The sequence below is a fragment of the Sinohyriopsis cumingii genome, chromosome 14 (assembly GCF_028554795.1).
Source record: "Sinohyriopsis cumingii isolate HCF-2022 chromosome 14, ASM2855479v2, whole genome shotgun sequence".
NCBI lineage: Eukaryota > Metazoa > Mollusca > Bivalvia > Unionida > Unionidae > Sinohyriopsis > Sinohyriopsis cumingii.
Genome location: NC_142974.1, coordinates 61,317,727 through 61,341,555, shown reverse-complemented (window position 1 = coordinate 61,341,555; position 23,829 = coordinate 61,317,727). Strand labels below are relative to the sequence as shown.

Genomic DNA, 23,829 nt, shown 5'->3' with positions numbered 1-23,829 from the left:
GGTACACACACAAAAAACAACCCCCCCCCCAAAAAAGCACCATTTTAAAAAACCCACAAAAACGAGTGCCATGCCGAAGCCACGGGCTAAAATGCTTTATTATCATTTTTTTTTATTTATAGCATCAATCACAAATTGAAATATATACAGTATTAGCGTTGGAAAAGAAAGTTTTCTTTTTGTTATATTTTTTTTTCTCACCCTAGCGAAACACTTTCTGCAAATGACCTTAATAAAGAAAAATAATAAATTAACCTAAACCACTTTGAATGTCGACCGTATCTTTTATTTACACGGCATCATGCGCGGAAGAAAATACCAACTGAACCGGGATTTCAGACAGCAGATGAATTGAAGTTGATTCATTGAACATCATTAGCAATTGTACAATCAAACAGATGCAACAATGAAAAGTGGAACTATGAAAAATCGAGAATGTTAGATTTGCGAAGGATTTATTCCGAATCATTGTCTGCTAATAGAGAATTCATGTCAGTTGCTGTGTCGGCGATGCCCACACAGCGCGCCGTCCAAATGTGAAGTTGCGTTTTGCTGACAGACAAAACACTGTGCCATAATTTATCTGATGGCATGTAAAGAAGCTGCTTAAATTATAGTATTTAAAAGTTTCTTCATTTTGTAAGAGCTCAAGAAATTAATTCTGGTTTGAAAGACAAGATGACGGTAAAACTCAGAAGACGTAGCTGTACAGTACCGTTGGTGTTGGAGACGTCATAATAAAGGTAACTGCGTTAACTTCGCTTTTTGTTTGGTAATTTGTTGGATATTATCTTTTGCTGATCTTCTTTGAGCTTGGAGTAAATTTTACATTCTGAACATTTTTATTTGCACTTATCTGCTTAATATGTATTGCTGGGATATCATATAGAATATGAAGTCAGTATAATGGTACTATATTACATATTTGAATGATAAAAGACTGGTAAATGATATAATGATAAACTACAAAATAAATAATTTGCCCAATATCCCAAATATGTTAATTAAAACAAACATTGAATGTAAATTCAGATATAATGAGCAGTTGTAAGAAGTAAGAAATAACATTTTATCCATTGAACCTGTTATGTGTTATCATCATCAGTTTTAAAATAAACACATGGAGACAAGTTTGCTTAAATTCTAAAATTAACACACACACACACACACACACACACATGGTATTTTAATCTAATACAGAAATGGTGACATTGATATATGCAGACCAATAGTTTTTTTCTTCTACAGATATAAATTAAAAAGCCTAATTCTGAGAGTTTCACCTACAACATTCATGATGGGAAAGGGCCACTAATTAAGAGCTGACATATGTGGAAGAAAAATACCATCCATGTTGAAAAGGGCTAGAGGTAATGTGAGAAAACATAATTTATCAATCTTATTTAACATTATTGTTGATATTTTATCTCAACTGGTCAAAAGGCTAAGTGGGTTTATGTAATGGTCCAGAGTGTGTTATTTATTTCACATCCCCTTCTGTCTTTCAACAGTAAGAAATTAGCTACTCTGGAGTCCATAGTTCTGATCAATTTGTTTATATAAAACTTGGTTTTGGGCTTAAATCAACATCTTGGATAAATCTAATAATGAGCAAAATCCAAGTATATACATGTGATCATGTATAAGATTAGTTGAGTTTTTTAACCAGCCTAAAAGCCATACTTCCACAATATAGGCTAAAATCATTAAGTTGTCCTTGAAGTTTGATGAGTGTTAACCATTAATAATAATAAGGTGATCTTTCATCTGAGTATGTTACCACCGCATGTAATATTTATACATGTAGTGCAGTTTTTACTAAACGTAGAATACATGCTTATATAAATGAGATCTAGATTGAAGAAGTGAAGATGCATACAAATACATGAGGTTATAACCACTACTGCTGATTCAAGTTTGATCATGCTTGGCCATTGGGCTTATAGAGTCAAGTTTCACAATGATGCTTATTATGAGTGTGATAAAGGTATGGTAGTGAAGTGACCTTGCATCTGATTGGCAGAGTTTCTTATGATTTGCACAACAGTGTTTATGATCCAATTTAGATCTGACTTGTTTAATTATTTGCTTGTATGTCTGAGGCTATAAGCAAAATCTATGCATATAATGTGGTGGTTCTACATCTCACTAGCCATTCTTGCTACTGCTCTTAAAACTATTTCTCATTAATTTCATCAGACTTGGTGAATAGATTTATCTCATCAAGATATAGCAAAAGAGCAATTTTGTAAAAAAAATATTCATTCATATTAAACTCAAATTCTGCATCTGATTGGTTGACCTTGCAAATACTATAAGGGCTCTATTTCTGACAAAAAGATTATTTTGATCTAATGTAGCAGAAATGCTTATATGATCAAAACATTGAACATATTTGATGACAAATAAGAAATAGTTTTTCATGCAAATTTGATAAACATTGATAAATCGGTTCATATCATTAAAAGCTTGGAAGAGTTTGATTACATGCGAGACCATCACATATTAATCATTCTTTATTTAGAGAATTATTTTTGTCAGGATTTAGTAAAATATGTAAAATCAATATGGACTGGTTTTGTTATGTACAGCAACACTAGTTGTTTACTGAGTACTGAGGGAATTGGAGTAAGGCAAGGGTACATTGCAGTAGGTAACCTGGTTGACTTGATAACAGGATTTTAACACAAACATTTTTATCAGGAGTCTAGCATACTAACCATTGATTCACTGCAGATCCTGCCCCCATTAGTTACCTTTTAATACATAAAGCATTTGGGTTTTTTATGTCACAAATCCCATAGGGATTAAAATTAACATCATGGGTCTCACTGGATAGTTTCGTATTTTGACATCCCTCTAATTTTTAAGGTAGAACGCATGAACCTAATTATCAGAAGCCTAGCATTTATAAATTTACACATAAGCTAAATCTATAATGTGGTTCAGATTTACTTTGAGTTAGGCATGGAAATAGGTTGGCTTGTTGGTGACTGCCTGTCACAGTTAGATGAGCATTGGAGATCATATGCGTAACTTAGTCTGCAAATGAGCTGCCGACTTTTATTTGTGTCTGCTACAGAGGTAAATATAAAAAAATCTTGATGGTAGAGGGGTGATGAAAAGTATGCTAATTTGTTATAGTACTAGTGAACTTTATTCATGCATAAGGCACATACTGATTCTTTTAGTTGCCTTGTCACAGAAAAATATTGAAAATAGCTATTTCTAGTAAAAAATGAATGTAAAATGTACCTGCATCCTTTGACCGTACCAGAACCAAACTAAAAGCTCAAATTTGTGCAGCTGCTTTTGCTCATCACAAACATAATTGGGAGTATAACTGCTAACCCTACCCTCTAGCACACATTTCATTCATTCATTGGATTAAAGTCACGTGCACCTTTTGGTATGTGCGACTGTTTAGTTTGTACACGTTTGTGTACTTTTTGAATTTAGCGATTAACTTATACAATGCCCCCAAGCAAGCAAGCCGAAGCCCAGGTGCCCCAAAAGGTCCCGCCCAGGCTCTCGTCGCTGCAACCTTCTCCATCGTTGTACTCCGTTGGTGGTCTGTTTCTGCATCCTGCATCTCCTTCCTCTCTCATTTCAGGCAGTAACCGAAGCACACCAGCAGCAGTATTATGAAATTTTCGTTGCAATCAATGCCCAGTTCCCTATATTTATTGGGCTATTCCTGTACTATCTTGCCAAACATGTGATTGTCACATACGCTTCAGATATTCCCGAGTTGTGAATTTTCCTATCTTTTGTAAGGTCTATTAAATTTTGTGTACTTTGCGTACTTGAATTTTCCGAAAATTTTTTCACATCTAGTAGGCTTTTAGTAGCCCTTTATTTTGTTTTGGAGATCTCAATTTGGTTAAGTATTTCGTACGTGTGGCTTTAAACCAATCAGTGTGTTTCAGGGCCAGTAAGTTGTTGGTCAAAAGAGGGCTTTCGTGGGTCAGAATGAAAGCCCTATGTGGTAAAATTTGTTTGTAAAAAAGAAAAAAAAAAAGAAAAGAAAAGAAAAAAAAGGTGGGTAGGGAGTGTGTATGCTATATTTGTGTGATGGCTATAGACATTTTTGTTCGTTTTTCTGCTTTTCCCACATATCCCGACAACACACATTCACGCTCACTTTCTCATTCACACTTATAAGTAGATGTGGGGGGTGGGGGTGGCCTTATTTCTTTTGTTTGATTTCGGGAAGGCAATTCTTTTCATACTGGGGGGTGGGGGTGGTTTGATTATTTGAGGCATACTCTTTTCATTGTTTCTGCCTTCATTCCCCAAGGTCTGCAAGTGTCCTGTTCTTTCTTCTTTTACTGCCTTAGGACGTTTAACTTCATTCTGTGCCTTTTCCTGCTCTTCTTTATTTCAGCTCTTTCTGCCTTATCCCGTGTCCGTTTCTGTTTTGGTCTTCTCGTCCTTTTGATACTGCCATGTTCGCCGTGAGATGTTTTCTTCGAGGGAGGTGGTTTGATTGCCTTTGTTTCCCTTCGCTTTGACCACTTGGCTATTTACCTGTTATTTTTGTTTAGCTTAGCTATTTGTGATTTATTTTAATGTATATTTTTTTTTTTTATTTTTTTATATTTTTTTTATTTTTTTTTTGATCCTACGGGACCTAGCATGCCGTTATAATTCCGAAACAGTGATTTTGTAATATTTTGTCCTTATCTGGTTTTTATTGTTCGGGTTATGATCGGCTGTGCCAGTCTGTGAACCCACGATACCGAGCCGGCCGTCACAATTCCCAAACAGTGATTTGTAATATTTTGACTGGTCTTTGATTTACTTTTTTATATTTTTTTTTTTTTTTTTGTTTTTTTTTCTTTTTCCTTTTTTTCTTTTTTTTTTTTTTGTTTTTTTTTTGAACCTATGGGGCCTAGCATGCCATTATAATTCCAAAACAGTGATTTTGTAATATTCGTCCTTATCTGGTTTTTATTGTTCGGGTTATGAGCGGCGGTGTCAGTCTGTGAACCCACTAGCCCGAGCCGGCCGTCACAATTCCCAAACAGTGATTTGTAATATTTTGATTGGTTTTTTTCTTTTTTGGTTCGATCTTTTAGGTTTATTGGTTTTAATTTCTTTACATGGTCTCTCTTTATACCCAACCCTTCATTCGGTTTAGATTTGTCCCCTTTTGCCCCAATTTGTTAATGAATGTCATGATGTTATTATAGGTCATTCCTATGTTATTGTTTTTTGCCACAAGTAACTCCGGGTATGTCCACCGTTCTCCTATTTGTTCCTGTTGAGATTTTAGTTCGGCCCTTTCCTGGTTGTATTTGGGGCATATATTTATTAAGTGTGCGATTGTTTCTGGAGTTGGGCAGTAGGGGCAGTTTTCGGTTGGTCCCCTTTTTATGTGTTTCCCTGCGCATCCTGCCAATAGTGTTTTACCTGTTCTTATTCTATTTATTATTGTTATATCGTATGGATTTTTGAAGGTCGGACTTTCGACTTTTCTACTTACTTTTTTCATCATCGTGTGTATTAGACTGTTTGCATCCGATTTTTCCCATAGCTCTTGCCACATGTAATTGATCTTGTCCCATGTTATTGATTTCAGTGACGCTGTATGCTATATTTTGGGCTTTTGGTTCGTTTGTGGCGTTTTTTGCTCCTGCATCTGCTTTGTCATTGCCTGGGATTATGGATGTGAGAGGGTATCCATACGAATTCAACGTGTTTGTTGTTTTTTTCAATCTCTTTAAGTAGCGATCTTGCATGATTAATCATATTAGGTCTGCTCTTGGATTGGTCTGTTGCTAACGATTGTAGTACACTGTAAGAGTCGCTTAGAATGACTGCCTTAGTTGTGGGGTATGTTTTGACGTATGTTAATGCCATTAGTATTGCCATGAATTCTACCGTGTATATAGCGCATTGGTCTGGGAGTCTTTTTCCAACGGCGACATCTAATTTTGGGATCACTATCCCTGCTGCAGTTTTATTTGGATTTTTAGTTTTTGATCCATCTGCGAAGATTTGCGTGTATGTCTCGTATTTGTTGTCAATGTACGTTAGTATTGATGCTCTTAGTCCTATCGGGTCATTTTGTTTTTGTCCTAGTTTACGTAAGCTAAGATCTATTTGTGGTGTGGGACAGGTCCACGGGGGGTCTGGGTAGTACCTTATTTTTTCTGGGTTGATATTTGCGATTTGAAATTTCCTTTTTAATTCTATAATTATTTTCCCACTAGGTATTTTTTTATTTTTTCCTTTTGTATCGAATGGTTTGTCGCATGCTAAGAGGGCTTGTAGCGTGAGGTGGTTGGGTTGGTGTATTGATATTCGAGTCGAGTATCGCAGCATCAATTCCTTCCGCCTTAGGTCTAGCTGGGGTTCTCCTACTATTATTAAGATATCTTGTGTGGGGGTACCATTTAGGACGCCGGTGCATACCCTTAGCGCTTTTGATTGGACTGTGTCTAGTTTCTTTAGTAACGTGGTGTTCGCCGCTCCATATACCTGGCAACCGTAGTCCAATTTTGCTCTTATAAGTGCTCTATATAGGGTAACGAGTGTTTTTTGATCAACCCCCCAATTCACCCCTCTGAGGTTTCTGTGGAGGTTGATGTCTCGTTTGCACTTCGTTACGAGTTCTTGGATATGAGCTGCCCACGTGAGTTCGTGGTCGAATACCATACCTAGGAGTGTCGCTTGTTTTTCGAATTTGATGGGTACCCCCTTTAGGGTTAAGTTTGGAGTGGGTGGGGGGTGGCCACCTCATGGATTGAAAACTATGCCTACTGTTTTTAGAGGTGACAATTTAAATCCCCATTTATCTGTCCAATTTCCTATATCGTTTAGTCCTTTTTGTAAGTGCTTGGTCGTTTCTCTGCTGGCCGGGTTGCCAGTTTTCCATACGGCGCTGTCATCGGCGAATTGGGATAAGTCAAGGTGGTTGGGTTTTACCGCTGTTTCCAGGTCGTTTATCATTATATTAAATAAAGTTGGGCTGATTACGCTTCATTGTGGCGTGCCATTTTCCAGTTTGTATCGTTCGGAGTAGTGTTGTCCTAGTCTGACTTGTATCTTTCTATCGGTTAGGAAGTTAGCAATAAATTTGTATATATTGCCAGTTATTCCGTATGGTTTAAGTTTACTTATCAGTCCCTTAGTCCACATTAGATCATATGCTTTTTCCATGTCTAAGAAGATGGCTGTAACATATCTGGATTTTTAAAATTTTTCTCTAGATGCTAATTTGACAGCGGTTTCTAGTCTCATGAGTTGGTCTATTGTGCTTCGGTAGTTGCGAAACCCGCTCTGTGTATTAGCTAGTAGTCCTTTGCTTTCTAAATGGTATTTCAGCCTGTTGTTTACCATAGTTTCCATTATTTTACATATATTGTCTGTTAGTGATATGGGCCTGTATGATTTTATATCGCTTGAGGGTTTTCCAGGCTTAAGAATCGGGACCACTACTGCCTTTTTCCATCTTATAGGTATGGTACCGGTTTCCCATATTTTATTAATGAGGTTAAGTGCAATTGTGACAAGTTTTTTGGGTAGGTTCTTGTACATTTCATACCCCAAAGTATCCTCCCCGGGGGATGTGGTCTTTTTGCCGGCGAGGGCCTTTCTCCATTCGGCTTCTGTAAACGGAAGGTTTAGTGGGCCGTCATTATTTCCTGCTTCCTTTATGTTGTCAGAGTTGCTTTCCTCAAATTGCCTTTTATGATTTTTAAACTTATCCTCTAAGTTGGTATTGCTACACATGTTGGCGAAATAGTTTGCGAATAATTCTGCCTTATGTTTGTTGTTTTGTCCAGGTATGTTGGGGGTTATTGATTTAGTTTTGCCTCTCATTTTTTTAATTCTTTGCCACACCTCCTTCGATTTTGTGTTAATATCTAGTTTTGAGCAGAATTCTCTCCATGAGTTTTGTTTAGCTATCATAATAGTTTGTTTGGCAGTTTTTTCCTTTTCCTTGTAGTAGTTAAAGTCCCTATTATTTTTAGTTCTTTTGAATTTGTTTAGAGCTCCTTTTTTCTCTTTAATTGCTATTTTGCATTCATTATTCCACCAGGGCACCGTGGGTTTGGGTGCTACTCCTTTAGTTTTAGGAATTGTTTCTTGGGCCATTGTGTTAATGGTTTCTATTAATTTGTCATTAAAGGTGTCAAATGTCCCGGTGATATATGGTTTCTGGGTCGATTGAGTCACCTATCTGTTTGAACCTAATCCAGTTGGCCTGTTCGTATTTCCATCTTGGTGTGAAGGACGCTTTATTTTGAGGTATTCTACTTTGTATTTCTATATTTATAAGGTAATGGTCACTTCCCATAGGGTCGCTTTCATCAACTTGCCAATCAGAAATGCCTGTTAATCTTGGTGTGCATAGAGATAGGTCTATTGCTGATGTGTGGCCTGTTCTGTCATCTATCCGGGTGTGCATTCCGTTGTTTAGAAAAACTTAGTTGCATTTTTGTGCCCATTTTTCTACAATTTTTCCTTGAATGTCTGTCTTTTGACTCCCCCATAGTTCATTGTGCGCATTGAAGTCCCCGCATATTACCACCCATTCTCCACAGTCTTTAATCATTTTGATTGTTTCGTCTGCACTTAAATTGCGCTGCTCATTTGTTTCATAGAGGTTAACGATTAGTACCTGCTTAGTTTGAGCGGTTATTTTGACTATCTGTATTTCGAAGTCATTGGGCGGTCTACTATCTGTTAATTTATGCATTTCTGATGTAATTCCATCTCTAACAAAGGTTGCTAACCCCCCTCCTCTTGCTGTGGGGGATCGATGCTTTAGGTATTTGGTGTTGTAGCCTATGATGTTTGGGATACGTGAGGTATCATTTAGGTGGGTTTCCTGTATGCATATAACATCTGGTTTTCTTTCCTGTTCAAGTATTTTGTTATTTAGTTGGTCAGCGTGGGCCCTAAGGCCGCGTGCATTCCATTGCCATATTTTGATTTCTGCTCTGGAATCCATCTCTAGTGCAAAAAGTCTTAATAGTTTGTTTAATTTACTGTTGTTTTCGTTTTATGCGTGTTTCCTACCAGTGAGGGTGCTACCTATTTATTTTGTTTTTGGTATCCTGATTTTTGTTTTGGCCTGCTTATAGTTTACCCCATGGGAGATCATATATTCGACTATTAGGGCTTCTCTAAGAGCCCTGGGGCATTCTGCGTGGTTTGGTTTGTGGTTACCACTACAGTTAGCGCAGTGCTGATTGGTGGCGCTACATGTTTTCCGGTCTGGGTGGTGAAGACCACATTGATTGCACCGGAATAGGTTTCCACAACTCTTAGAGTAATGCCCCCAATTTTTGCAGTTGCCACAGAACCGTGGTTTGTTTTTGAAAGCAAAAATTTTTTTAGCCTCGAGTTTTTCGGCTATTTCGATAGTTTCTGGGGTGGCGCCCTTAAAAAAGAGTACCACTGCAGTGCTATCCTTTCCCCTTCTTGTTTTTAGGCGGATTGCTTTCTCTACTTCCTGTCCTTTACTCCTTATGTAGTCTACTATTTCATTGGTTTTATTTTGAGTTGATACGTATATGACTCCTTTGTTGTGTGTTTTTGGGGGGTTTGGGTCTATGTGTTGTTTTGTTCTGTTGTGTCTAGTGACCTGAACATTTATTTGGCCTATTCTTTCAATTTCCATATATTTGGCAATCTGTTGTTCAGTGGTGCATTTGATTATCAGCAAGTCGTCTCTAGTGCTTTTAAGCGTGAATTCTCCTTGGTGATGTTTGTTCAATTGCCATGCTATGGTTTTAAAGGCTAACTTCGTTATTTTGGAATTTACTCCCTTGACGAAGAGAGTCAGTTCAGCGGGGTGTTTCTTGTTTTGGATATTTTGCAGACTGGTCTTTTTTCCCCTGGTGTTTGTCTCTTTAGCTGACTTTGTTTCGTTGTCCATAACCGGCTTGCTGGGTCTTGTATTCTGACAGTTAGTGTGTTCCTTATTCTTTCTAACTGGTATTTGGGATTTGGTTTTCCTATTATTCTTACCTTTTGTTGAGTCGTGTGTGACTGCTTTATTTGTGGTAGGGTGAGGGCGTTCTGTTTCATCTAGTAGGTTCTCAGTTTGAGTCCCTTGGCTGCTAGTGTTTTTAACCAGCGTGGTCTGGGTTGTTTTTGTGCTTGTTGAGTATTGTTCCTCAGTTTGGGTACTCATGTCGGATGTAGTTTTGCGGTTACTCGGTAGATTGTCCACATTCTCGTTTATGCTTGGTGACAGGTAGAGTCTACTCATCGAGTCAGTTGGGGTCGAGTTGAAAATTGGCGTTAAGAACTGTATCTGTCGTTTTTCTCTTAGGGGGGATGAGACTGCTTCGGAGTAAGTTTGCCTTAGTTTATCTGCCTTTAGGTTGACCAGGCAGCTGAGATAACTATTTGATGATGTGACATTAATTTTGTTGTTATCCATCTTGAGTTTCTTTATTTGATGTAAGGTATATATGACGGGATATTTCTTTAGTTTTAATCCTGGGTTTGTTTTGATTTCTTGCAATTTATTTGAGTTTAATTCTAGCTTAAAGCTATCTGTCTTAACTATACTTTATTCTACTTAGTACTATGAAAAAGCAACAGCTGTAAGGGGATATGCAAATAGCTTTTATTCTGATTTGTGTAATTAATTATTATATTACTATTATCCAATTTAAACTTATTGAAAATTATTTTCTAGCCAAATGGTCAAAGTAAAAGGTTTTACTTACCCCGATCCAATTTTCTTTTTAAGATCTTTAGAGTTTTTAAATACAGCCTTCTAATTATACAAGTTTCATTACATTGGTCAATAATTAGTCACATGTGATGACACTTGTAACTAATCAAACCACAGCAACTGAGAGCAGACTAAGCACTGATATTTATATGGTACAGTGGCAATATACAGTCTGTCTGCCGCAACACATGAAACAAACTGGACAAATCTGAAAGCCTTGAATTTGACTTTATTTATCTGTATGGTAGAACAGAACCTGAGTTGAAAAGCTTTTAAAGAAAGACCTTGATATCAAACCTAATAATAACTGCAGGAGTTATATTATGGATAATTAACCATTCTCTCAGTTTCAAACTGGGCATTCCATCCCATGGTGTTCTAAATGTAAACCAAGTGTAACTGATATCCTAATGAACTGTAAAGACCATAGCAGCACAACAGCAGGGGACCAGGTATGTCCAGATCCAGAAATCACAGACCAGTTTCAAACTGATGATGAACCACATAAAAATTACACATCTGCTAGAACTTATGTTATGAAGATAACTTAAATTGCATTATTATTAATCCTCCTCCTCACATTCATCATAATTGAGATGCATCATATATGTTTTATTGTAAAATAGTTTATGCAACATAATTCAGTGAAGACCTTTGCTGCCAATTTACCAGTGAACCATTTGTTTCAATGAACAAATTTTATGTTGTAACGAGGAGCATCATTTAAACATTATGATACACTTATCATACCTGTATATGAAATCTTAATACTAACACTTATACTTGCAATACTACTACTAATAAAAACACCTGCATTGATAATTTGATTATGTTCAATTGGACTTGTATCTAAATGATCACCAGCTGTATGAAAAGACATATTTTAATATATAGATATTGGATGGAATACTAGTTACCACAATTGAATAGTCATATGATAAATGATATATTATTTTAAACAATTTATATTTGCAGTGAAACATACTTTTACATTATTTTCACTTAAATTTCATTTATAGAGCAGTATACTCTGCATTCATTAAATTACTGAAATGGTTATAATACAACAACAAATACTGCAACTTCCAGAATCACAAAAATCAAAAGATATAAACAAAAACTTCCCTACATGTATCAACAGTTGTCACTTAATAGACAGAACTCTGAAGATTTAGAATAGGATGTTAACAAATTAGGTATTCAAGTTAAAAAGAAAAAAATACCAAGTAAGCTTACTACCAAAAAATCAAACAATAACAGTGAATTTTAGTACATTCCCAGGAAACAGAATATATGATTTTTCTTAACTTGATCTGATACATCTTAAATCTATAGAAAATGATTCATATTGTATGACTAAAATATTATGTAAACAAAAATTCCATCACTTTTTTCAGATGCAACATGCATACCCCAACCCATCCTTCTTGATCATAAAGTATACCAGCATTCCACTATAAGATGGGGAGCTGTAGTGGCTCAGTGGTTAGCTTTCTGGACCTGTGAAATAAGGTAGGTTCAAATTCTACCATCAGACCAACCTGGGTTAGCTACCATGGTGTGTCCTTGGGCAAGGCACTATACTTAAAGTGCCTTGGCACTAAATAACTTACTTGTGTTGGTTTACCATAAAAGGCCAAACCAAACACAAAAAAACAACAACTTTAAAATATGAGTTTTGTCAATACTAAGTAATTGAAAATCATACTGAAGAAATGTTTTTGTTAATACAGATTAATGGATCTAAAAAATCTCTTTCTTCTGCAGGAGTTTAAAATGTTAAATTAAAAAGGTCATGGTACACATTGCTTTGTTCGTACACATCAGGCTCCGTAACCCATATCCAACTAAAAATTTTAGTAGAGTCTGAATAAAACATATTTTAATCTGGATGATAATATTCTTTCTCCATTCATATATTACACCACCAAGATTGATCCAAATAAGATTACATTTTACTATAACACTGAGGATGAGTATGCCTCTTAACAACTTACAAATGTGGAGAGAATGGAGTTAAACTGAACTTTGATTTCTTTTCAACCATAGCACAAGATGATCATTTATTATGAAAAAACCTGAATAAAGTTGGAGTTCATAACCATGACAGTCTTGATACAATATAAATTCAATATATTATTGTTGTCTTGAGGTATAGTTCTGTATATTACAATCTCACACAAGATCAGGGTATATTTTAGTACCATACAGTTAATTCGGGATTGTATTAATACCTATTCTGGTGAATGAACATTAAATAAGATTTACTATTTTGGAACCAGTTGCAATAAAGTTTACTAAACAAGAGAAAATATGACTTTACTATAATATCTAAAATGTAAAATCTGCAAACAGAATACTTGCTTGACTTTACACTTCAACTATATCATAATATTTATTTGAAATGAATTTATACAAATGGCATTAAATTGGGTTTCAGGCTGGTAATGACAATGGTAGTAGTGAATAGGGACGGTCTAGGGACTAGGGAACTTCCATGTTAAAAAGGGTATATCCACTCTGGGGACTATGTAATTTAACATGGGAGAAAAAAAAAATATCCATTCTAGGGACAAGGGGAATTTAACATGGGAGAAAGAAAAAAAACTATTCACTCTCGGGACAAGGGAAATTGAACATGGGGAATAAATCGTGGGACTGTCTTGGGACTAGGGGAAATGGAACAGGGTCGGGACCCTATTTTAATAAGGTCCCGACCTGATGGGTCTATGAAAATGGAACAGGCGAAAATTGAAACAGGGAGGGGTCTCTATTTTTTTATTATTTTTTTAAACAAAAAAATAAAAAAAGGGGTAGGCAATTGAAAGTCAAGATCTTTTCGAGAGATAGGAATGGCCCTGAAAATAGCCTTTGGTTTTATGTTAATATACATAAAGGGCATCTGTGACATCTTCTTCTTGACCTTAGGCTGTGCCTGACTGCAGGACCATAGATTAAGACTCTTTTGTGGCATCCTTGATGCCCCACATAAGATTCTTCGCATCCACAGGCTGGTGTCTGTCCTGTGGATAACTGTCCAGTTGGATCGGACATACATTGATATGTCCGTCCGGAACATCATCGAAGACACAAGCGTTGAAGATTGTACATCGGTCCACATGTTGGGGTGCTGAGTAACAGGTGAAGGAATGCAGTGAACTGTACTTATTTATAGGGGGAGGAAGGATTGAAACGGATTGAGTTTGTTGACCAATCCAAACACGCGTTACAAAATTCAGTCAGCCCACGTCCAATCCGAAGAGAGCAGTCTGTGACGTCACATAGTCTATATAGATTCGCTAGCGCCTGTGCGTAGTCAATCTAAGCGACAGTTTTTCAACATGACGGAAACTCAGAAAACGATCAGTTTGGGTGCACTGATGGTGGAGACTACCCAAGGGAACCCAGACTTACTTTCAGAAGAGGTGAATTGGGATTTTGTGGATTTTTTTACCTTGCAAGAATTTGTTCCTGAACCTTCGTCACCTTCTCCTTCATTACCGCACATGGAAAATTTTAGACAGAGACAGAAAGAAGAATTGGAGAAATTTATACAACAGCAAAAGGAAGCGGAACAAGCTTTTCTCCTACAGCAACAGCAGCAAGAAGAAGAGGTAAGAAAAAAACAAGAAGAAGAAGACGCAGCAGCAAAGAAACAAGGGTGTCAAAATCAAACGGTCACGGTACTGTTAGACATTTTAGTTAAGAAGTCTGAAACAGATGTATCAGACTTCTTTATTACGGCCGAAGAGAATATGACCTTCCCAAGCTAAACACTCCAACCCTGTGACTACGCCTACTGCACCATCCTTAGTGATTTCAACGAAATCATCATCAACAGTACGCAGTCCAGAAGTAGGCCTTGGCCATGGCAAAGGCTTAAGACAGTTAAAGTTGATTGTTTAAACTCACCCCTTACACCAAAAAAGGCCCTTTTCAGGGCCATCCACGTCTCTCGAAAAGAGATAGGCTTTCAATTGCCAATAACTAAAAAAAACCATTTTACCCAATAGTACCTGTCTGTGTATGAGTGTGCGTGAGTGTAGGTTCTTATTTTAAAATCAAAACCCAAAGACACTTACCTTTTATAATTTATTTATTCTTTTATAAATATTTACAATTCACAATTCACAACAGAGCACTTTAAAAAGTTCATAGACTTATTCTGTCTCATTGTTCACTCTCTGTTTTTTTAATATCTTCACCGTCATAGTCTTTTCCTCCTCTTCCTCCTCACTTTCTTCCCTTCTTTTCTTCTCCTGTTTCTTTTTCTTCACCTGTCTGTTTTCTTCCTCTTCTTCCTCTTCCTCTGAAGAATCCCTCTCTTCTTCTGACTCCTCTTGTTTCTTTTTTGGGCAGTCTGGTGACCAATGTCCTTTTTCTTGACAATAATAACAGGTAACTTGACTTTTGTCTCTTCTAACCCCTTTTTTTCTTTTTTGACGGTCTGGACACTCTGAAGACCAATGCCCTTTCTTCTGACAGATATAGCAAGTATCTTGACTTTTATCTTGAAAGGAAGGAGAGTAGTCCCTCGGCTGGTCTGAAGAGAATTTTCTAATGACCCCTCGCAAAGCTCTGATGAAACGTTCGATCTTGGTAGTCTCTTCCATTGTTGTGCTCAGTTTGAGAGTGAAATGAATAGTGAAAGGACAAGACACATACCCTTTATATACGCTGGTCTGCTATGACTATAAATTAATTCATGGTGTTTAAACTTTAGTCATTTGACTTTTTGCTATCGAGATGAAATGATCCAATTCATTTGAGAAGAAAGAAGAAGAAAGTAAGAGGCAGAAACGTGATCTATCGCCTCGTACTAGGGCTGAAGTCTTGGCACAAATTCTTGCCAGTGATTTTGAAGAGGACATGAGTGAACCAGAATCCAAACCCTCTAAACAAAGTTTACCACCCTTAGTCAACCCTGAAAAGTACTATGACATTCGAGAGACGGAAAAGCGTCCCTCTAGAAAATTTAGAACTACGGCTTACAAATACACAGTGAAGTTTAAAGATTTCAAGTCTGAAGTACTGTTAGAGAAAGCAAAAGGGTTCATCACCGACATGTGGGATTCTTTGCTCACCACACTCAAGCGACAATGTCAACCCAAAGAAGATGATCGCTTGAGACTTTCCATACAACATGACGGCTTGAAATCCCCTGTTTGGATCGAGTTTAGCAGCCCTGCAGAATTGACCACTTCCAAAGTCATGGACAAGATTCAACACGTGCAACAATCTAATGACCAGTTTGACATCACCGATGGAAAAGCCACACTGGACATGACCCACGTCTCTCCTCCTCAAGGGACCGGACAATGCAGAAAGACCTTATTGGTCAACAACCTTCGCATTACCAAAACAAGTCTTGTCCAAATTAACAATTTTCAAGACCACATGTGTTTAGCCCGAGCCATCGTGGTGGGATGAACCTATGCCGACAAGAACGACATGGTAGAATGGAAAAGAGCCTGGGAGAACATTCGAAAATCGAACCGAGCCAAACAACGAAATGAAGCAGAACTTCTGTTACAACAAGCATGCCTGTCCAAAGACACATCCTGTGGCATTCCTGAGATGCAAAAATTGCAAGATGCCCTAGCTCCACGATACACCTTGAAAGTGCACCCTCAAGAAGTGCGCGGGTCTCTGTTGTTTCGAGGGAAAGACTTTAAGGATGGAAAATACATTCACCTCTATCATCACGATGACCATTTCGATACCATTACCACTATCACTGGATTCCTGGGATACAAATATTACTGTGAGAAATGTGACTTATGATGGTTATAATAATCGAGAGCAACACAAACATTGTGGATTGAAATGCTCAGGATGTTTGGCCTCTCAACCCTGTCTGAGCGAAGGGCAAGAACCAGTGCATTGTCCTGCTTGTCTGCACACATTTGTCAGCCCTGCCTGTTACCAACAACATCTGAAGATGCAAGGTTCACAGAAGAAATGTGCTTGTCAACTCCTGAGATTGTGCCCAATGTGTGGACAAGGTCTATGTATCAACAGTACCAAGGCACACGTATGTTCAGGAAAGAAAAAATGTCACATTTTCACTGCATTGTGGACTTGGAACACCAATGCTACATACAAAAATACCAATCCCAACCAGAGAAAGAGGATGGTCACAAGAAGAAGAAAGGCAATTTCATCTTTTTCGATTTCGAATGCATGCAAGAGACCAGTATTCACATTCCTAATTTCTGCGTGGCTCATCGAGCGTGCGAGAAGTGATTCAAGAACCTATCTTGAGTTATTGCCCTCACTGCAGTAAGATTCCTGGAGGGCGTGAAAAAATCTTTCAAGGACCGAACACACTAGCCGATTTCACACAATGGGTCTTAGACCCCATCGACAAGACGTGGAGCCAAGAGGACATCGAACATTATTATGGAGATTGTCATTGTCATGCCACGGTGATGGCTCACAATTTCTCCGGATACGATGGACAGTTTCTTTTGAGATGTTATACGGAACGTGGCATCGAGCGTCCTAAAATCACTTTGAACGGAGCCAAAATCATTTTCATGCAAGTGGGACAAGTGCAGTTTAAAGATTCGATGAGCTACTTAGCCATGCCTTTGAATCGAATGCCTAAAATGTTTGGAATGACAGAAATGGCTAAAGGGTACTTTCCACACTTTTTCAATACAGAAGCCAATCAACACGCCGTTCTACCCCATTTGCCTCAGGCTCGCTATTACGACCCTGACAACATGCGTACCGAACGAGAAACTTTCTACGCTTGGTACCAGGCTCACGCCTCCGACCCTTTCGACTTTCAGGAAGAAATGCTAAAGTATCGTCGTTCCGACATGGACATTTTACGGCGATGCTGTGGAAAATTTTGAGAACTGTTCATGGAACACGGAGGGGTTGATCATTTAAAAGAGGCTTGCACCATTGCCAAAGCGTGTTCCTTAGTCTACCGACAACGATTCATGCTTGAAAACACTGTGGCTGTCATCAGTCCTCAAACGACCAACTATGTCAAACGTCAATACTCGGTCAAAGCCCCATGCTGGTTGCATTACTTGTGCGACAAGGAAGACAAATGGATTCAGCATGCCCGCAACGGACAGGGCGAAAGATCATCGGAATGCATTCGGTCAATGGCTGGGACTTAGAAAACCCCAAGATCATGTACGAGTTTAACGGTTGCTTATTTCACGGATGTCCCGTCTGTTACCCTGACCGCGGCACTAAAAATCAGTTCTTACAACGAACCATGGAAGACTTGTACCAGGCCATTTGTCAGCCACGCCTAAAGTTAGAACAGGAAGGATACCAAGTGGTGGAAATGTGGGAACACAAATACAATCACCGTTTGAACACCGATCCCGAGTTTAAACGCCTCATGGAAAGTTACCAGTTCATGGACCCCCTGAACCCAAGTAATAGTTTGTACGGAGGAAGGACCAATGCCACCTGTTTGCTGTACCAAGCTGACGAAGAGAAAGGAGAAGAAATCAAATACTTGGACGTGTGTTCACTGTATCCCTACGTGTGCAAATATTGTTGCTTTCCTGCAGGGCACCCACAATTGTTCACCGAACACATCGACCTAAAAAACATTCGACAATACGAAGGCTTGATCAAGTGCAAAGTTTTGCCTCCCACGAACCTATACCATCCCGTCTTACCTCGCCATTGCCAAGGCAAACTTATGTTTCCTTTGTGCCGTACTTGTGCTGAAACGTGCAACCAAGATCAACCTTGTCATCACACCCAGGAAGAATGGGCCTTGACGGGGACATGGGTCAGCGTAGAATTGTTCAAAGCTCTGAACATGGGATACCAACTGTTAGAAGTGTACGAAATTTGCCACTTTCCCAAGACACAATAATTCCACAAGGGTGACCCCACGCAGAAAGGCATTTTCGCAGACTACGTGGATGCCTTTTTGAAACTGAGCAAGAAGCCAGTGGCTATCTGTCCTGGTGTCACACTCCCGAAGACCAAAAGACATTCAGAGAGAAATTCTGGGCACAAGAAGGCATTACTTTAGATCACATTGAGAAAAACGAAGGCAGGCGATCGTTTGCCAAAGTGATGTTAAATTGCTTGTGGGGTAAAATGGCACAATGACCATGTTTACCCAAGACGGAGTATTTGACCGAACCTTCCCGCTACTTTCAGATGATTCACGACAAAGCCAAATTCATGAAACACGTGGACGTCGTTCGTGAGGATTTGATCTTGGTGAATTACGAAGAAGATCTGAACTTTGTAGAAGATGACCCCTTTGGAAATGTCATCATTGCAGCTTACATGACAGCTCATGCTCGCTTAAAATTGTACGAAGCTTTAGAACTGTTAGGGGAACGTGTCTTGTACTTTGACATGGACAGTTGCATTTATATCGATCACCCGAGTCAACAGCACCCTGACATCGAAGGAGACCGCTTAGGAGCCTGGACAGACAAGCACCCCGATGACAAGATTCTAAGTTTCGTTAGTGGTGGTCCCAAAAATTACGGCTACGAATACTGGGCCAAACAAGGAGAAGTGCACACGAAGTGTAAAGTGAAAGGACTTACTCTGAATTATCGTACCAGTCGAGTGGTCAACTTTGGCATATTGAAAGAAGCCTTGCAGTCTAGAGAAAGTGACCACCTATCAACCCAACAAGATTGTACGTTTACCCACACACCACATCGTCAGTCGACCCTTGGAAAAAGTCTATCAAATCGTGTAGCAGAAGCGAGTGCGGCTTCCCACCCACTTTACTTTGCCGTATGGACATGTCGGTATAAAACATTGGTTGTAAGAGGATAGCCACCCACCAGAAGGATGACTTCGCCGCAGCAAGAATCGAGTGAGAAATCCAGTGAGAACTCCAAGTTCAAACCCTACCATTTTCCAGTCTTATTACCTGACTATTGTGATTGTGCCCGTCGATTGGACACGTTTCAAAAATGGCCTACGGATAGGGAAGGATTACCTTCTTCGTATGTTTTAGCTAGAACAGGATTTGTCTACTTCGGACCTGAGTCAGGATTGGGATACGAAGTACAGTGTTTCGCTTGCGGACTGAAGTTACGAATGGATCTATGTATCTACAAAGATTCAGCTATTCTGGAACATACTCGATGGTCTCCGCACTGCCCTTACCTTTCAATGGCCTTTCCACCCATTAAACTACGGTACAATTATGACGGTACCTTAGAGACGGTACCTTCCAAAACTAGACGTAAACACATTGCATCCTATTTCATTGTTGTTTCTTTTCCACATAATAGCTTATTTTTTATAAAATGTTAAACTTTACTAATCTTTTTTCAAGATCACTTTAGTTTGCAAAAATATATCTTGTCATTTATTGGCATTCTACATTGAATTTTGTAAACTAGCTATAAACCTGACCTAATTACTCAACTTAACTGCTGACAGAAACAGTCTACAGTAAATGTATTTCATTTCTATAGCTCGATGGATAAACATTACATCTTTTAAAGCTGTGCACAGAATAGGCCGACATATCACGAGTCAGGAAAACATGGGGGTGGTATCCCCTGTGTCCAAAATTAATATCATTTTGAATAGAATATTCTAGTGACAATTGCCTCTTTTCAGATGGTAAGCATTGCTTTTTTTTATTTTCATCAATCTGTCAAATTCGGTATGCATTTTGCTTTAATATTTGAGATGGAAACCTTAGGTGCATAGAAATGTCAGACAGCATTGTACATCATGAATGGTGTCCAACATACTTTTATGATCATAAAACAAAATCCCATTTTTTAGTTATGGCCACTGATTTAAAAAATATTCATCCAAGCTAAATATAATAATAATAATAATGAGGACTTTGTATAGCGCCTAATCTTTAGAAGCTGTAAGCGCTTTGCAACATTAGACAACATAAAAACATACACAATGATATGATTACAAAAACAAACACCATGAAATTAGAAAACATAAAAAACATGCTGAGAATATTTAAGGTAGTTAACATTATTAAGTCATTAAGTTTGTTTTTGTAGTCAGAATAAGTAGTTTTGAGAGCACTCTTGAATGGGATCACTGCGTCTTTGTGTCTAAGTTCAGTGGGCAATTCATTCCATGTTGCTGGGCCCTGGTATGCAAAAGAATGCTGTCCATGTGACTTTGTTTTCATAGTGAGAATAATGAGTATGTGATTGTCGGAAGAGGAGTGTAAGTATCTTGCTTGTGTGTACACATAGGTGAGGTCGGATAGGTATGTTGGACTAGAGTCTGTCAGTGAAACGTAGCACAGAGAACTAATGTTGTGTTTGATTCTGGATCGAATGGATAGCCAGTGTTGGGTACAGAGCAGCAGGGAGGTGTGCTCTGATTGTGGTACTCTAAGTATGACCCAAGCAGCTATGTTTTGAACTTTTTGAAGTCTCTGCAGTAGATATTAAGATGAACCAGACAGAATTGAGTTACCATAGTCCAGTCTTGAAAGCAGTAATGAACACACAAGTGTTTTAGTGGCATCAACTGAAAGATATCTGAGAATGGAGCTGATGCGTCTCAGCTCAAGATACGCAGCCTTGCATATGTTCATGACATGTTGGTGCAATGTGAGAGTACTGTCCAGAGTAACACCTAGGTTTTGTACTGATTGTGTGAATTTAATGTTGGTGTTGCTGATATTTATTGTGTGAGGTAAAGGATGTGAATGAGAAAGTCTTTGATAAGTAAGTATGGCTTGATTTAAATTGTGTTTTTCATGTGACTTGCCAGAGATTTTTAAATGAATTGATAAAGTAACTTGAGACACATTTCAAAGTACATGTTTTAAAAATATTCCATTGATTATTGCTGGCATTTAGAAAAATGCAATGCATCCTTTGTTGTGAAACTTATTTTAAAACATTGTATTACTCATGCAGAAGCCTGCTTGAAAACTAATGGCAAAGCAAAGGCAAATGGAATGGAAGAGACCATATCAGAGACCCTCAAATATGCACCCAACCAACGCAGAATGATAAAAAACAAGGTAATCCAAATGACTCTTATTTCATCAATATTGGATTCAGTTTCGTCTTTTAAAGCATAGTATTTGCAAAGCGGATGCATTTCTAAACTGATAACAAAATCAGCTTATCCTATTGCCCAGGACTATCAGAGCTAGAGTCCAGCTAACTACAATATGCATATATCTTGTCTGATCGGACAAGTGCTTCCATTTGGAATTTTTATTCACATGAAATATTTGGATGAAATAAATTCATCTTTGTGCAAATTGATTGCACCATCCACTTGCCAGAAATGACAAGTAAGTGCAAAGTTATCTTGTATCATGGCTTAACGATAGTAAGGGAAGCACAAGTGCAGTGAAGAAAATTTCATACATTTTTATAATGCTGATTAACATGACTTCTGCATATGTAACTAGTGCTGAGATGATATGACTTTATTTAAGCATTACAATTTTGTTTTAATTTGCAGGTGCCTGAGCAGAAGAAGTAATAGATAAACTTTACAGTGGAGTTGGAGACTGATTCTGATTCATAATCTTAATTAAATCTAGAAAATAAACATTAAAGTCATATTAAAATATCTGTTGTATTGTTTCCTTCTTTCATTTTTCTCTTAAAAACAAATGTCTGAACCTTTAGTCTGTAAATTCAGTGGATTCCTTATCAGCCCATCTACTTTTACTTTACACCATGCTACTTTAAAAAAAAAATGAATTATCCCCATTGGGGTAGGTCCCCCCAACCCCCCACCCTACTTTGTCAACTTACCTGCCACATTTAAATCTAATGGAAGGCCCTGCTGTAAAGCCTGTTAGTAAAACTACCCAACAAGAGGATTTCATACATTTGCAACTCCTAGATGGATGGTAATGTTTTCATTTTTGTAATGTAGATTTGGACATTCTTGCCACCAGTATGGAATATGTGTTTCAGAAACACAAGCAGCTTTCATCAGATTTGCATATAGGTTTTATATGTTGTGAGTATGTTGTAGGAAGTTTTTTTAAATAACATCATATGAGATGATGCCAGTGGAAATGGCAGAAAAGTGTCTGTATTGTTCACCAACTACACCTTGTTCTTACAAAATGTGGCCGTTACACATTCCCATGATGATGTCACTGACAGCCATCAGTGAGGAATGCCCCAACAAGCATAATACAAATTGCTTCCATTGTAATTGTTACAATTCCATTCTGACCACTCCGGTGTCCTAGTGGTTAGAGCGTCCGCCTCAGAAGCGGGAGGTCATGGGTTCAAACCCCAGCCAAGTCATACCAAAGACTTACAAAAATGGTATTAACAGCTACCTCGCTAGACGCTCAGCATTAAGAGGTTAGTGTTAGGACTGATCGGCCTGGTGTCTGGATAATGTGACTGGGTGCAACATCATACTACATGTTTGCAGCATGATGCCCCAGTGCTATACATCACTATAAACTGCCACACTGCAGACATCGTAGCAATATGACTGAAAAATTATTCAAGCTACGTTAAAAATCCAATCACACACACACAATTCCATTCTACGATCCAGAACCAACACTAATTCCATAGTACAGTTCTTGCATTTCAATCCAATTTTGCTTTTGAAATGTAGTGCCACTCAATTCATAATGAACCCATTCATTTCAAACACTCGCAAATACATATTATTCCTGTCTACAACTGAAAAATATCTATATAAAAAAACGTGTAACTGTGTTTTATGCAAGGGCATGGAGATGCACAAAAACTTGCACCTGAAGCTTGAATAAAACCCCGACTGTGGATAAGACTTTACCCATCGATTACCCCAGCTTGGGGATAAATTCCGACCGTGGCGATTTATTATATATCCTATGACTGCTCCAGCTTGAGGGCAAAATCCAAGCACATCCCTAAAAAGATAACAGGTATAGCGGCTCTTTACCTTCTGTAAATGCCACTTGAGCTTCCTGATGCTGTTGTATCTGCCATTTGACAGAATCACGAATGTGGATATATTTCTTAATTGCCTCTAGTTGTTGAGCTAGTTTAGCTGTATGAAATTCCTTTGTGCAGACTCACTCATTATTAATATTACAACAGTGATTTAATTACACATCACCTGTCAGCACACCGATGATAAGTCAGTTATTTTATAACACACCAACAAGCTTGCCCCTTGCACCCCCCCCC

General features: G+C 38.2%; 1 long non-coding RNA gene across 1 annotated transcript; it reads left to right on the top strand.

Moving 5' to 3' along the window:
- Window positions 1-334: 334 nt before the first annotated feature.
- LOC149783961 (uncharacterized) lies at window positions 335-22,249 on the top strand. The gene is made up of 5 exons (XR_016414081.1): window positions 335-743; window positions 1,249-1,370; window positions 12,103-12,217; window positions 21,580-21,686; window positions 22,139-22,249. It is a non-coding gene; the product is annotated as an uncharacterized LOC149783961 (long non-coding RNA).
- The last annotated feature ends 1,580 nt before the right edge of the window (window positions 22,250-23,829 follow it).